Below are 15,611 nucleotides of genomic sequence, written 5' to 3' on the forward strand. Positions count from 1 at the left end.
CATAAGTCTCTGATTGTTCATGAATGCTTTCAGATGTTTGTGGCGCTTGACTGGGGACTTAAGTCGCTCGTCTCCTGTGTGTCAGTGCGGTCTGTTTTGGGACAGCTCAAATTGTGGCTACATCCATCCAGGTTAGACTGTAAACACAAGACAAGCAACTATTGTACAGACTCTAACCCATCTCTGTTCAGTTGTTAATGAAGGAACAGCTCCCTGATGTCTCTTTTACCTGAAGAAAGTAAAAGTACATGGTGCCCTTTTAATCTGGTAACAAAAGAGAACAAAGGCAAACAAATGGAAGCCAAATTATCTAGCCTTGAGATCTGAATTTACTCCATATTGAACTTCTGGTACCTACTTAATGAGCCCATGCTGTTGCTCGCTAGTGAGTGAGAACAAAGAAAAGTGACTCATGCTGCCTTGTTATTGTTACATAATCTATACAAGTAATTTATTTTTATGGTTAATTACTGGATTAGTTAGGTATATTGGAAATGTAGAGATGTGGCAGAAGGAGTTATGAGATATTCAAACAGGTGTCCAGAAAAGTGTGCAAAATGTGTGTGTATATAACTTGGAAGAAAATCTGCATATATTATGACTCCTTTTAGGGCTGATCATTTGTATTCGTGACTCTAAGTGCAGCTGGATTCCCTTCAGTCTCAGTAGGCCTTTGTCCTTAGAGTGGTCGAAGGCTTTTTTGCAGTGACAAAACCCCCTTTCTTTTACCTCTGCAAATAATTCCTGCTCTTACCTGCTGGGGGAACCTAGAGTCAATATTTGGTGCCTTCTCACAGACGTACACAGGGTATTTTGCCTAGCCCCCAAAATTGCTGTCTGCATTAATCACCACAGAGCTGTGAGAATAAGGGATATAAATCTTCCCAGCCACACTCAACTGCTGGAGATTGGTTTGTGTTATTTATTAAAAGGTAGCAACAATAATTATTCTGAAGTGTCTGGATGCATCTAACTATGTAGTAGGCAAGCAAGTATGCATTTGAAGCTGCAAAAATCCACTGCTCATGAAGTGACCTAAATTGGGATTGCATGCTGAGACATCAGTCTAATATGAAATTACTCCTATGTTTTTATAGTAACAACCAATTAAGGATCAGCACCTCGGAAACCTCAGGTGGCTGTTTTACATGAAATAAACATTGACCTTGAAAACCTGCCCTTTTTGCAATCCTAATGCTGATGTGTTCTGAAGGGGTCAGCCCGTCACCATGGTGTTGGCAGGGGTGAGCTGTGTTTGGCTGCTGAGTGCCGATACGGCCTCAGTGCCAAAGATTAGTTGAGAGCAGTGAAGTTGCTAGGAGCCTGGAGTAAACATGAATGGTCTCTGCTGTCCCTACAGCTCCACTTCAAAGTCGCACAGCACAGCCATGAAAGTACCCAATGCTCCTCTTACCTCCCTTAACTACATGTGGTGCATGGGTTAGGGAGTCATATTGTGTTCTTTCAGGGTTTTTTTAAACAAATTTTTATTTAACCTCTGCCTTGACCCAGCACATAAGTGTGTTGCCCAGATATGCTCCATTTCAGTTTATTTAACCAGAATGTTTGCTTACTCAGTGACCACTGGAGGGGAACTACTGTTCTTATTAATTCCACAATGGGTATTTGTTGCTTCTTGTTTTCCTGACATTTTCTTTATGACCCTAATTGCAGAGTTCTTGTTTTCAGATAATAAATGCACGTGTCTATTTGCTCAGGTATTATGCAATTGATCTCCAGCTATTAATTAAAGATCTAGACTCAATGTCTCTGAACCTGCCTCCGGATATTTGTCCTCATTGTGTCATACCTTGGATGCACAAACAGGGAAACCATGTACAGCTCTGCACGTACACTAGTCATTCCCTTTAATAAGTCTGAATTCTGGAGTTTGCAAAAGAGGATTATACAGAGCAAAGAGTATTTTTCTGATGGGATTTTTATTCTTCCTTCTTTCCCTGGGCTGCCAGCATTTCTCCCAAGAAGCTGACACACAAGCATAATGAGCCATTTGCTCTGCTCTCAAAATGCCTTACAGACTAAAAGGAGTTTATTTTTCCCTTTATTGCTGTTGCTGTTAATAACAGGACAGACCATGGTTGGCACTGGGAGCAGGATGAAGATTTCATGGGTGAAAAGAGAAATGAGAGATTGCAAATTCATTGCAGAGAGCAGACTGATTGGTTGCTTTCACTCCCAAGAGCCCATTTGGACAAATATGTTATATGATCCTGTGAACAAATTGTTACTTTTCCAGACTGAACTGTTTTCTGTGTAAACACTTTACTGTAGCAATGTACAAGAACAGCACTTTCAATCCAAAGCTCATCTAAAATAGACACTCCAGAACATTTGGAAGTTGTTAGGCTCCAGAAGGGAATAGGAAAGAGAGACTGCAAAAAAGCTTTTCACTTTCTAAATGTCCTCATTTTTGTAGTTTTTAATGTCCTAAAAAAACCTGCCAGAGAACTCTAAAGCTTTTCAAAGCCCAGAACAGCATGGGTCCCTGCATACAGCAAAGGCATGACTTAGAGAGAGAGGCAGGAATTGTTTTCAGTTGAGTTAGCAAGAAGTCATTACACTTGAAGAGCAAGGTTAATGAGCTTGGGAAGCCAGGATTCGGTTTCTACCCCTTTCATACACTTCCTGTTCCCCCTGGGAAAATCACCTAACCTCTTTGTGACTCAGTTTCCTTACCTTCAGATGAGAGCAGCAACATTTTCTGACCTCACAAGGAGTGTGTTTGTGAAACAGTTGAGAACCTAAAGGGATGGACCTATAGAAATATATGTTTTTATCACCAGCAGATGCAGCTGGTGTATCTCATTGCAGCCAAACAGTTTCCAGCTGAGGACTCTTCAACTTGAAAATGCTGATTCTATGAAACCAAAATGTTTGGTGGAAAAGAATTGATTTTGTTTTGTTATATACCAAAACTTTTCTAATAATTTTTCTTTGAGGTACTTCAACATTTTCTGTGCAGTTAGCTATATTAGTTTATCAGTTATAGAAAAGTCAAAATGACAGTGTTGATCTTATCCGAGCCAAGTCCTTCAACCTTATAAACCTGTTGTGGTCCAGTGGACTTTGTTTGATATTTCTAAAGCTTCATTTCTGAAGTACTGTTTCACTGGAAATTGTAAAACTTGACATTCTTTCTTCCATTCCTTGACAAAAGGACCATCACTTACTCCCAGAACAGAACAAAGTTCTGGCCCTCATCCCTCTGAATGGTCATAGCCACCCAAAGATGTTCAGAAGCATTATCTATACACAAACTAAAATCACTAAATTTATTTTAGGCCTGGGAATGCTGTCAGCAACCTACAGTGAATACATCTTTAAATAAGAGATTAGAACTGCTGGCTTGATCACAAGCTGGAAACACTGAATTTTTTTAATTTTTCCATCCCCCCCCAGACAAATGAAATCTTTTTCTTCCAAAGATTTAATAGCTGTCATCTCTTTCATCATTTGGGTTACTAAGCGTGACATGAGAATCTGCCTATGGCTGCTTAGGTTAGAATGGACTGCTGAATCCTCACACTTCTGTACAGAGAAGATACACCATGTGATACAGTATCATAACATCCTGGCATAATTTCATCCTACATAATAAGATGAAATCCATGAGAACATTGGCATAATCTTTTGGCTTCATAGGCTTGGCTGCCGCAGGCTCAGCTTCTGAAGGTTTAAGAATTTTTATCCCAGTTCAGATAATATTGCCAAAACTCAGGTTGTCTTCTATGGAAAATAATTGGTTGTCCAAGACTTTACTGTCTCTACACTATTTTAATAACAAGTAATTACCTGAATAAGTCCAATTAATGCCTTTGTATAGATCTGAGATTGGAGTAGGATTGTAGGTCAAGTTTAATTTTAAAATACATTAGAATTTCTATCGCTTTGTACACACCCAGGGCAATGCTATTATGGGCTTTCCCATTAATACATATGATTCATTATTTGGACTCAGAGCCCAGATCTAACTATGTATTTAAATCCCTAAAGCCTACCTAGAGTCATACCATTCCCTGTGAATGGAGGCTCCTTCTTTCTTTCCCCTGATAAATCTGCTAGATTCAGTGATACCGGTGAGTGAGGATAAAAAGGAAGTTACTGCACAGTCATACAGGTGGAACAGTGCCTTGAAATTGTAAGCATGCACTTTATATTAGATGGCACTTCATAGAGAGTCTGCAAGCTTCCACCTAGTAAAAGCCCCCAGTGGATCTGCACCTGACCAACGCTATGTTTTTCAGTAAACATTACTTTGGTTTCAAGAGCAATTGAGATTCATGCATTTTAATGGATGACTCTGTCACTCCTTGCTTCAGGGCTCTGATGAACTAGGCTTCAGCTCTTGGCTCGGGCTATGACAGTGCACAAGCAGGGAGAGTCAGTTTGTAGAGCTTTCTTACTGAAAAGAAACATTTGTTTTTGAGATTAACGAGCCGGGCTAGGAAAATTTCACAGCCCTCTAGACAAAATGTTGTCAAGGCATTATAAGTACAAAATGATGTGTGGCTGTTTTGCAAGCCAACTCATCTACCAAGTGGCATTAAAAGCTCATATAGTTCCCTGTTGTGATGTTCTTATTATTAAAACATAGAGTATCGTAATAATTGTAGATGTGCACTTTAGGTTTTAATTCTGTCCTCTCTCACTCCTCTTGGTGTTCAGCACTATCTATGTTTGTCGCACACAGACAATTTCCTCCAAAGTGGCTTTTCTGTGAATGGTAGGATAAATAATTGCCTATCTTCAACCACTATCAGGTCTATTCTGATACTAAAATTAATTTTAAAACTGATTTTTTTTTATTTTATTAGCGTTCCCCACTGAGTTGGAGTCACGATCCCAGTGAGATTCTTCCTCTAGGTACTATGTCAGATTCAGTTTCTGAAAATTGTGAGATAATAACAATAGTGATGATAATAATAATAATAATAAATCACATTTCTAGCTATTGAAATTCAAAACTTAAAAATTGTTATTGTGGTTTGAATGTAATAAGGGTTGCTTTCTTGACTTTGTCAAGGTCAGTCTGAAACACTGCAGTGTTGTGTAAATTAATGCAAAGAAATATAAGGTCAGAAGATCATCTGTAACTGTCAGACCAAAGGTTCATCTAGTCCAAATCCTGTGTTTGTAGGGAACACACAAACATACAGAGCCATTCTTCTCTTGTTATGTCTTTCCAGTACAAGGTGATGTATGGACCTTCTGGGCCAGAAGATGCAACCAGACTATTAATAGCTACTGATGGATTCAACCTATCAAAAATGTGACTAATGACTTTTAAACCAGTTTGTACCTTTGGCCCTGCAACACCTTACAGCAGTAAGTTCTATAGATTACTGAAACATTTTGTGAGCAAGTACTTCCTTTGCTGTTTTGAAGGTTGCTCCATGCTAATTTTAGAGAGCATCCCCTGATTCTTATGTTGGACAAAGAGAAACACAGTTTAGGTAAGGTAAACTGACAGCAATCATCTCAGTGGGTTATTAGTGTTTCTGATGTTCAATTTAAGAGCCAGATTTTCCATCGTCTATGAATGGGTGCAAATATGTATCTAATTTGCACAGTTGTTGCAGACTTTTGTATAATATTGACTAGCTGCATGTTCAACTGGGCTAATGCAGGGCTGGAACAACACCAAGTGGCACCTGTATATATTTGTCCAGGGCTTGATGCCACATTTAACATAATCTCTTCTAACTACACTAAACTAAGTCAACTCACTAATAGTTTCACACTAGGTACAAGCCACATTATCTTTCAAGGAGCCAGCATCCATTTTTATCAATGGATACTGTGTTATAGAAGAAATCATCTAACTCTGGAGCTTAGCCAAGGGTACCAGTAATGTGCACTGGTTAGACAAAGATTTAATGTCACAGAATGACTGTCATATTCCTATTAAAGTGTAGGTCCAGGATTGGTGCAACTTCTGATTTTTCATTTGAGGTTTCAAGCTGACTCATTACAAAACATGGAATGCATATATATAATATACATATATATATATATATAGCATGTATGCTCAACAAGTTTTTACATCAGCAAGGGCTTTGGCATGTTGCTTAAGAGACCATAACTTTTGAAGTATGGAAAAGGCCACTATGCCCAACAGACTTGTAAATCCTTACTTATCACGCACAACACAGTAAAAAAGAAGTGTTGCAGTTTGTGCTGAAATCCTGCCCAAAACCAAACCAATAATGGGGCCACAGGTTTTGATGAAAATGTCCACAAAAACTCAATTATTGAATTATTTCCAGAAAGCTTCTTTGGCAATTCAAGCAGACTCAGCTGACTCTTTTGCTTTGTCCACACAACAGGTATATTCTGGAGTAGAACACGAAGGATTTCAAAGGGGAAGGGTTCTTCTACTGCTGTGAAAGCCCCAAGATAAGCAATTGATCTAATAGCAGCAACAGAAAGAAATAAATAGAAAAAAGCAATTATAACACTGCAATGACTCATCTTGGTGTTTAAACAAAGTAGTTTACACAGATCAATTGAATTGAATATTTCATAAAAGCAAGTAAGCTGAAGACTATTCATATGAAACTGTGTATTACACTGATTTATGGGAGAACAATGTGAGTGTAAATCATTGCCAGAGCTCCTGTCTAGCTACAACATGGTAACAGAATGATCACATCACACAGTAAGGTATAAATGACTCATTTAATTTCATGTAAGAGAAATCCTGGAAGACACTGGAGTTTTAGGAACTTGAGCCATTCATATGCACTCACTTTGGCTTCTTGGTCTTGCAAGACTTTAAATAGCTTTGAAGGGAGGCTATTTATAAAGAAAAACTACAAACGAATTAAGTTAAATTTACAAGGTAATACACAAAGGACATACAAATATCTGACCTAAATGAATGTTTGACAAATATAATCCAAATAACAAATGTGCAGAACGGCACAAAAGGACATCATCATGATTATGGAGCTTAAAAATAAGACTATTTTTTTCCAAGCTTGTCTGCCTTCAAAGATAGTTAGAACCTGATTCTCCTCCAGCATACATTAGTGTCAATCAAAAATAACTCTGCTCAGGTCAATGGATTTACACAATTGCAAAATTAGTATAAGTGAGAGGACAATCAGAGCTTTTGTGTGCTACAGAAATCTCTCTTAATAGCAACACCAATAGAGAATAAGGAGGTAGGAGGTCCCTTTCCAAGACAGGCTGGGTGGATAAACAAGAAAAACCTGCTGAGCTTGTAAGTGAGGACTTGCAGGAGGAGCCGTAGCACTAATTTAGCCATTAATTCACTCCTTTAAGATTTCTCCTTTCCCATCTTCTACTTCAGCTGACATTTTTAGCAATAGTTGGTTTATAGACTTATCATTAGATTGCAGAGGTGTGCTTTCCATCACATAGGACTCATAAAGACATATGGAAATTTAAATTTACAGGCTTAAATGGGAACAGTGGCTTTTGGGTTGTTCCTCATGATGACTGACAAAGAGCATGTAGTGTCCAACCCTTCTTGGGCCTGGTCTGTGGGCTTATCAAGTCACAGGCCTCCTTCTGCAGAGTGCTGATATGACTCCATTGGAGACATTGCATGCCAGATGCAGCTGGTTGTTCTATCTGTGCTTCTCCAGGGAAATGTGCCCTCAGGAGATACATTCTCAGCTGCATACTCATGTTACAGGATCACCCCCACTACATGCAATTCACATGCAAGCACTTTTATACCATAAGACATCTCCATTCTGTGACTCAGCAAAGGGGTCATCAGGATTTCACCAGCTTGTAGTGGCTATTCAAGCAAGATGTTTCTCTTTACCATGGTCACCAGTTTTGATAGGTAATGTGAATTTGCTCAGTGCATGTAAACCAACAGTGGCTAGGGAAGGAGAAGAGCTAATACAGAAAATTTTTCTGTTGTGTGGCTCTAGATTGTAGCTGGGTCAAAAGTGGGTTGGTTCAACTCTTGTAGGAGCAGATCAGATTCCCAGATCATAGAAGCCACTAACAAAGTTAGCACTAAGCATATCCTTGCTGGAAGACCTAGTAGAATCAAAGGCAAAAACTAAATGAAAATGCATGAGAATAAACTCATACTTCTTCCAGATGGATTCCCCAGGCTACAGAGGTTCAGTATTTGGAAAAGGAAGATGACTGCAGAAATGCTTCATTGATTTTAGACTGTAATATACCATCTTTCAAATAGAGAAGAGATTACGCTTACATCAAAAGGCATTTAAACCTTGTTAGGTAGAGAGAAAAATGTACATACTCAGACCAAAACTTTTGTCAACATAACTTCCTCAAAACCAGTGGGACTTTGTCAACAGATTAAGACACAAATAATTTACCCAGAGAATGTGAAGTCAACTAACTTTAAAACTGTGGGAACAGCAACTGCTGAATAAAACATTTGTTAATATCGTTTAACTAAGGGCAATTATAACATCACAGAATTATAGAAAGATCAGTATGTTACATAAACACAGAGACAGGCTCTCAGCTGATGGCATTAGTGCAGCTTCCCTGAAATCCATATAGCTCAGTCACTTTGGGCCACCAACTGGATCAAACTCTTGGGGATTTTATTCCTTCTTCCAGGCTCACATTGGCAAGACCTGTTTCACTAACTGCCTTAGAGTTATTTAGTGGAGTAGATCATTTCTGTCTGTTGTGAAAGCTGCTTTCTAGATTATGGAAAAAACAAATCCAATCTTCCCATAGAAGACAAGAGCCATCTGCACAGAGGACATATAATAAATCAGCAGCCCTGCCTAAGGGTCATATTTGTTCTGGCAGAGTATCTTTGCCAGCCCGGGACTGCCCTAGAGACACATTCCTTCAGAGTTGCTATCTGTAGCAGAAGAGCCTTCACAGGCTACCTAGTACCCTGTGCAGTTTTCAGATTAGGTTTCAGGGAATGGCAAGAGTGACAGAAGAGGTAACCACCCATCCAGGAGATGGCACTGCCATTGCACTCAGCAAGGAGTCTGGTTTCTTCGCCTCCATGCACTTGTTGAATCATGATCTGACCCAGGGTGAGTGAGAACACATGAACTCATGTTGTGATTTTTCAGTAACCACCATTTAAAATATTTCTGAGTTTTTGCTTAACAGTATTAAGATAGGCTGGTTGTTTTTTCTCATCCTCTTCAAGCAAAATTGGAAAGAAAAAGTATGGAACTCTGAGCTTTTTTGGCATTATTATTCTAATTTCTTTCTTGTCAGGGCTCTCAGGCAGTGTATCTTAGTTCAGTGAGGTACTGATGTCTTTGACCTTTTCTCCTGGTCTTGCTGACAAACAGCAATAGGTAAATTTGGAAACATCATCTCAGCTCTAAGGTGGTTTCTCATTTTATATCTTAGCTTCCTGGGGATTTAGAAGGGAATCCCACCTCCAGACTGCTCATAAAGTCATTTGTGACATAGGATGTCCCAGTTACTACATAGGAATGTTGAAAGCATTTTATTTTCTCCCCTTTGATTTTTATTGGTTGAGCTCCCAGTCTTTTGTGAGTAATTATACCATTTGCTTTATGTCTTGCTTTTATAATGACTAATACAAAAATATATGTACAAGCAAATGGAAGCGTATTACTGAGTGATTAACAATGAACAATTAGGATTAATTAAGGCAATTATTTTAATAAATAAGAATTAGTAAAATACATCCATAAACAAACCTATGGCACATATTAAGCATGGATGATGCAGGGTAAAGAAGAGGAGTTGTGACAATTGGGAACAGAGGCAAGGAGGAGACAGAGATGATTAAAGAGAAATATTTGTGTACATAAAAAATGTAATTAAGTAGGACAGGATGGGCATATCCAGACTACTATGTCACTTGCATGGATATTTCATTTGATTACCGCTAGGAATGGGATTCATACACAGTCACTCATGTCTAACCATGTCCTTAAACTTTCATTCTTTCACAGTGACACAAAGAAGCCAGAAAGGCATAAAACTGTCCTAAGATGCAACACACAAATTCCTCCTTGTCTATCACTTTGAAGTAGCTCCATTTTGAAAGCTGGTGATAGCATCAAGATGACAATCTGCTCTAGAGTCTCAGATCTGGGAATGAAATTTTAGTTGTCTAATCTGGATTTGCACCAACGTAACTGAGATCAGAACACAATACCTCTCTTAGATATTGGACCTATTTATGAAACTCTTTAATTGCCACATTTTTACTTATTTTGGATGAGCTTAGGTAGCTTGTCTTATGCTATTTTGCAGCCCCCCCCCCCAGATCTCCCCAGCTTCCACATCACTATTAGAAAATAAAATGCATTGGCTGACCATGCTGAAGGGTGATTCTGCTCCTGTGGCACCACAAGTGAGAGTTTTGCATGGGTTAATCTCTCCAATTAAATGGGTGTGGTCTATTACTGGTCATTACTAATCTTTGGCAAAATCAGATCAATAGAAAGATGCCTCTAAAGCTGTAAAGATTAAATAAACCTCAAGATTTTATATGATCAACGGTGCCCATAGCTGAAAAAGTCTTTCTTCAATTAAGTGTTTTAGTAGACTGGGGTACTCAGATTAGAATCAAAACTCAATAAATTGTTGCTAGAAGGTTTATAACAAAAGTAGTATGGAAGTATAATGAAACACTGAGAGTGATGTTACAGACACTGAAAGCAGGAAATTTGGGAAGACTGTCAAGTCAAAGGGACATTGTCAAGAATATGGTTTGTCTAATCCCATGATATTATTCAGTAAATAATGTGTACTTTGGGATAAAATACAGTTAGTTCTTCTTTGATTAGATGTAGTAGGAGTATAAAACCGTCAGTCCCATAGTCAGAGTCTCCCCTCCTGCAGGAGAGTACAGCTGCTGACTCAGCACTTGTTTGTCACTGGGAAGAATCTCAAGTCTCAACCAAGCCTTGTAAAACAACTTTCCTCTAGTAAATCACGCTGCCTCTTTATAAATGTTGAAGGTCAATAGAAAAACGTAAGTACACACAGAGTTAAGAAACCAAAGTCTCCAGCAGAGACTTTCTCAGTCCATGTATTGTTCTACTTGAGTTCTTTGTCTGCTTCTTTCACTGTGATTAAGGAGCAAACTTAAGCACATGGTTAAGTATTTTTGTAAATTGGTGCCTAAATTTGCTATTATGCAGTGGGTTTTTTGTTATTATCAAGATCTTCTTCCACCTATAATCGAGACTGTGTCAAGGAGAGTAAAGGACTAAGCAAGACAGAGACCAGAATCATGTGTCCCATTGTCCCAGGTCTAAGCTGGATGCCTCCAGATATTTTACTAACCGGCAAGCTACAGGCTTTGAAGGGTAAAGTGATTTATTCTTATTAGAGGTTAAAAGCAGGGCTTTAAAGAAAAAGTCTGCTTCAGTCCATTTTCAGGGAACAAAAAAAACATAAAATACTTTTTTCTAGCACAGAAGAAGATTAGATTAATATTTTTCTTCATTTTGGGATACATGGAATTGAAAGGATCTTAATTCATAAATATCTTATTTGTTCCTCTTTAAAAGCTTCTTGAGAATTCAGTGAGGAAAGGGAGCTCTCTTTTTATAACTACTTTGGCAAGTCAAGGTAGCATGGTTCACTTACAGCCATCGATGTTCACAAAGAAAATTACACACTGAGTGTTGACAGGCTTCCTCTTCTCAGTGCTATTGGAACGCAGCCCTACCAATCTGTTTTTGAGTGTGTTATGACCATCTGATTGAGCCATCATTTTATCATATGCCATTGGCTTTTGTAACCAGGCTCTTGCCTCACTTGCATGCTGCTAATAGAGGTCTCTATCACAGCATTACTCTCAGTCATGTGCAGTTTTGGAGGGAACAGAAGGTTTAAAGGGAAGAAGGAGATCTTGAGATTTGCTGTTCAGAGTTGGCTCTGCTTTATATTTCACTATATAAGCAAACACGCACAATTTTCTGTTAAGGTTTTCAGGCAGAGTAGTTCAACAGGCAATTTCCTGTACTAAGTAGTGTTATAATTAGGATTGCCACTGGAATGAAACACGATGTACCCATGTTATTGTATTACACCATGTTAGCATTTAATTGTTACGTCTGAGAGACTTACACACACACACACACACATTTTGAGTGGGTAACTTCTCATACACTGCTTTTTACATTATGGCTTTAGATTCCCTTTATTATTCCTCAATAAATGTATTTTGTATTCCCATGTATATCAGTGGAGGACCATAGACTGCAAATCATTTCAGTCTGTTGCGATTATCTGTACAAATGCACATACACACATATCAGCATCTTGGTTCAAGTGAAACAGCAATAATAAGAGAAAATCTGTGGATTTGGTGGTCAAGGGACACCTGTGACTCCCTCAAATCTAGCTGTGCCAACTCAGGCATCTTCCTGGGCTTTGCTCGTAAATGTAAATCAGCTGAACCTGTCCAAAGAGCCACTCGGAGTTTAAGGGATCAGACCTTCTGTTTCCACTCTGATGAAAAGTCACTTTTGAGATCAGTGGCACTATTCTTGGGCACTTTATTATTCATGCTTTACATGACTGATCTTTAGGCTTGCAAAGTAACATGGAGACACTGGAAAGAATAAAAGTAGTAATAGACTGCAAACAACAGGAATGACATGTGTCTTAGGAGCTGTTTGTCTGCATATCATTTCTGGTTATAGGCAAGAGCCACTCAAGTTCATTAAGAGCAAGCGGAAGTCCTTTAGCCCCAGATTCCTGTCATTTCATTTGAAGAGGAGGCCTCTGGCATGTAACCAGATATCTTCCGGGTTTTAAGGCTTGCTGATCTTTGCCTTTAGACTTCTGGACAGTATTAATTTACATAGGCCTGAAAACAAGCGTGGCGCTATCCGTCTTCTTGAGTTACATGCAAGGAACACCAATAAACTTCCTGATGTAACTAATAAAGGAAATTGGGAAGGAAGGAACAGTCTATCAATTATCAATAGGATAAAAGTTGCAGGAATTGGGCAAATTAAAGTATGTGAACCAACTAGTTAAATACTAAGAATTCAGATTCAAAAGGAAACCCTGAGCTCCCTTTGATTTTGACATATGAGCATTTACAAACTGGCAGCAGAAGAGAAAGAGAAGGACAGAAACAGAGAGAGTAAAGGCAAAAGAAAGCACATTTTAGAAAGAAAAATGAAAGGGATAATTTATTCCTTGATGGGAGAGATGGAGATCTGCCAATTTTCATAGGATGTGAACACAAACAGCTCTTATTGTGAGCCACACTTCTTGGGCCATTTGTTTGCATTATTATTTTACTGCAAACTGACCCCACCCCTATTTTGCTTTGATTCCCAATTAAAGGAGAATTCAAAAGTATTTGCATGTAGCTTTTAATAATTCCAATGAGAACAGTACCTCCGTCTTTCAGTAATGAATCTGATTCAGGGAAGGCCCCTTAATCTAAAAAACTGGGATATCATGGAAGAAGACAGAACCACACTTGTTTTTTTCTGTGTTTTTCTGTGACTGATACCCCCCTACGCTCTAGTCTATGTTTCCTCTATCAGTGGCTAAATCTGCTCTTTTCTCAAAGACAAAATAATCTGTCTCAAACACATTAATACATTTCTGCCTAGCGTTAAAGCTTTCCTCCAAAATGTATTTATTTTCCTTTGTGCAACATATTTCTGTTTGTTTGCTAGTCAGGGATAATGACAATAGCAATAATAATGTTTCCTAATGAGTAAATGAGTTCTCTTTTCACATCCAGACTTCACATCAATCCATGGCTTAATAAAGACAGAGAAAAAGAAAAGAACCAGGAGAGCCAAAGGATATGTTTGGCCTGAACTGAATGAAAGACAGTCCCACAGCCACAGCATGCTTTCGTGAGGTCACAGGTTAGAAAAAAACAGGAACAAAAACCCTAAAAATGTGACACACCCAAACTCAGGCCTTCTTTAAGCGCATGCCTAAAACTGAGCACATGGTTAAGACCTTTTATGGCAGAGGGGCTGAGCAGAGGGATTTTCTTAGCCGATGAGCTACTTGTGACTCGTTCTTTTCAACAGTGGGAATCAGAATCGGAAAAGTTGTTTATTATTCAACCTTCTCTTCCAAAGCAAGGAAAACACTGTTTATAAGAAACTTCAAAAGCCTCTGTCACAGATATCAAGTCTATATACTATATGCCTTTGCCAAGTCAAATTAGGTTATTTTACTCGATATTAAGTTTGACAAGCAAAGCGCCTGTGAAAACCAGAATCCCAACTGGGCGTGCCTCCCACAGCTCACTCAATTTTTTAGTGTTAAAATTCCTACAGTAGCACTATTCTTCAGTCTGAGCTTATATTTCTGTCTGTATTTATCTTGTCTGGAAATTTACCTCATTGTGTCCTAGACATCTTCTAATATTCAAATTCTTCAAGAATGCGCACAACACAAGTAGACTTTGTTTTGGCTAGCAAACCGGTCTTACCACATGTGGATGTCTCTGTGGGCTTTGGTTTCTATTTACCTCAACAGATTATAAATTCTATTATCATGCTAATTCACAGGTCCACGGAGTGTATCAGACTTGTGGGCTCCTCAGTGCTATAAAAATGCTCTTCTGCTACGTAGTTTCCTGGCAGGGACAATGACAAGTCAATTTGTGTATTAACAGTCATGGATAATTAAGAAGAATATTAATAACACATTGCATTTTAAAAAAGCAAGGTAATCTCTCTGAGGACAAACTGAGCATGGAGGATTTCATTCCAAACTTTTCACCGAAAAAGAGCTTCCACTAGCTTGTTTTGACAGCATATTGAAAACAGGATGAGGCCTTTGAGACCTGAAGTGGTCCAAATTCCAGTGAACTTTTCAAGACGAAATCATACTAGTATTTTACTGAATAAACATACTTTAATTGCAGAATGCCGCTTCCCTGAATTTGTAGTGGTTTGCACATAACCGTTGCAAAATGTTCAACATATAAAACAGGTATCCACAAAGAAAAATAATATAAGCATAGTCTGGTTAACTTTTACTCTGTGGTTTTTAAAGGGAATTTTTTTACAAATGATGCCTTCATCTTGGACATAATATCCCATAAATATACATCAAAATGTTTGTACTTCCCTTTCTTCTATGATACCTGGTCCTATTGCCTACCAAAACTGCATTTGTAGCCTAGTTAAAAAGCAGGTCTGGTTTATTCTAATGTTGGTTTCTATTTTGTATATGCACAAAGGCACATGTGATAACAAATGTTGGGGATGCTGCTGCTCAAGGACCACCCTTCCGTGGAATGTTTCTCTATTATCTAGGCTCCTGACACTGGCATCTTTTAGCACATCAAAGTCTTTAGAGAACATCAAAATCTTTAAAGGAGGAAGAAATGAAAATTACAGCAGAATAAATGGTCAGGATCATCAATAAACTCCATTTACTCTGATATTTTTAGATAGGGCTCCAACTATAGCTTTCTTGGTGATAGGAAAATCATTTCTAGAAAAGTAGGAAACAGGACCATTGTTGGGGAAGAACCACCAGTCAAACTTTTTTTAAAAACTGTGTTTAGTAAAGAACTTTGTGTCAACCAAAAGCAGCATGGGCAGAATAAGATGGGACAGTTCCTACCATGCTCTTTAACCTTTTCATAGCAGCTTTGCCTGCTTCTTAGC

The sequence above is a fragment of the Apteryx mantelli genome, chromosome 14 (assembly GCF_036417845.1).
Source record: "Apteryx mantelli isolate bAptMan1 chromosome 14, bAptMan1.hap1, whole genome shotgun sequence".
NCBI classification, from domain to species: Eukaryota; Metazoa; Chordata; class Aves; order Apterygiformes; family Apterygidae; genus Apteryx; species Apteryx mantelli.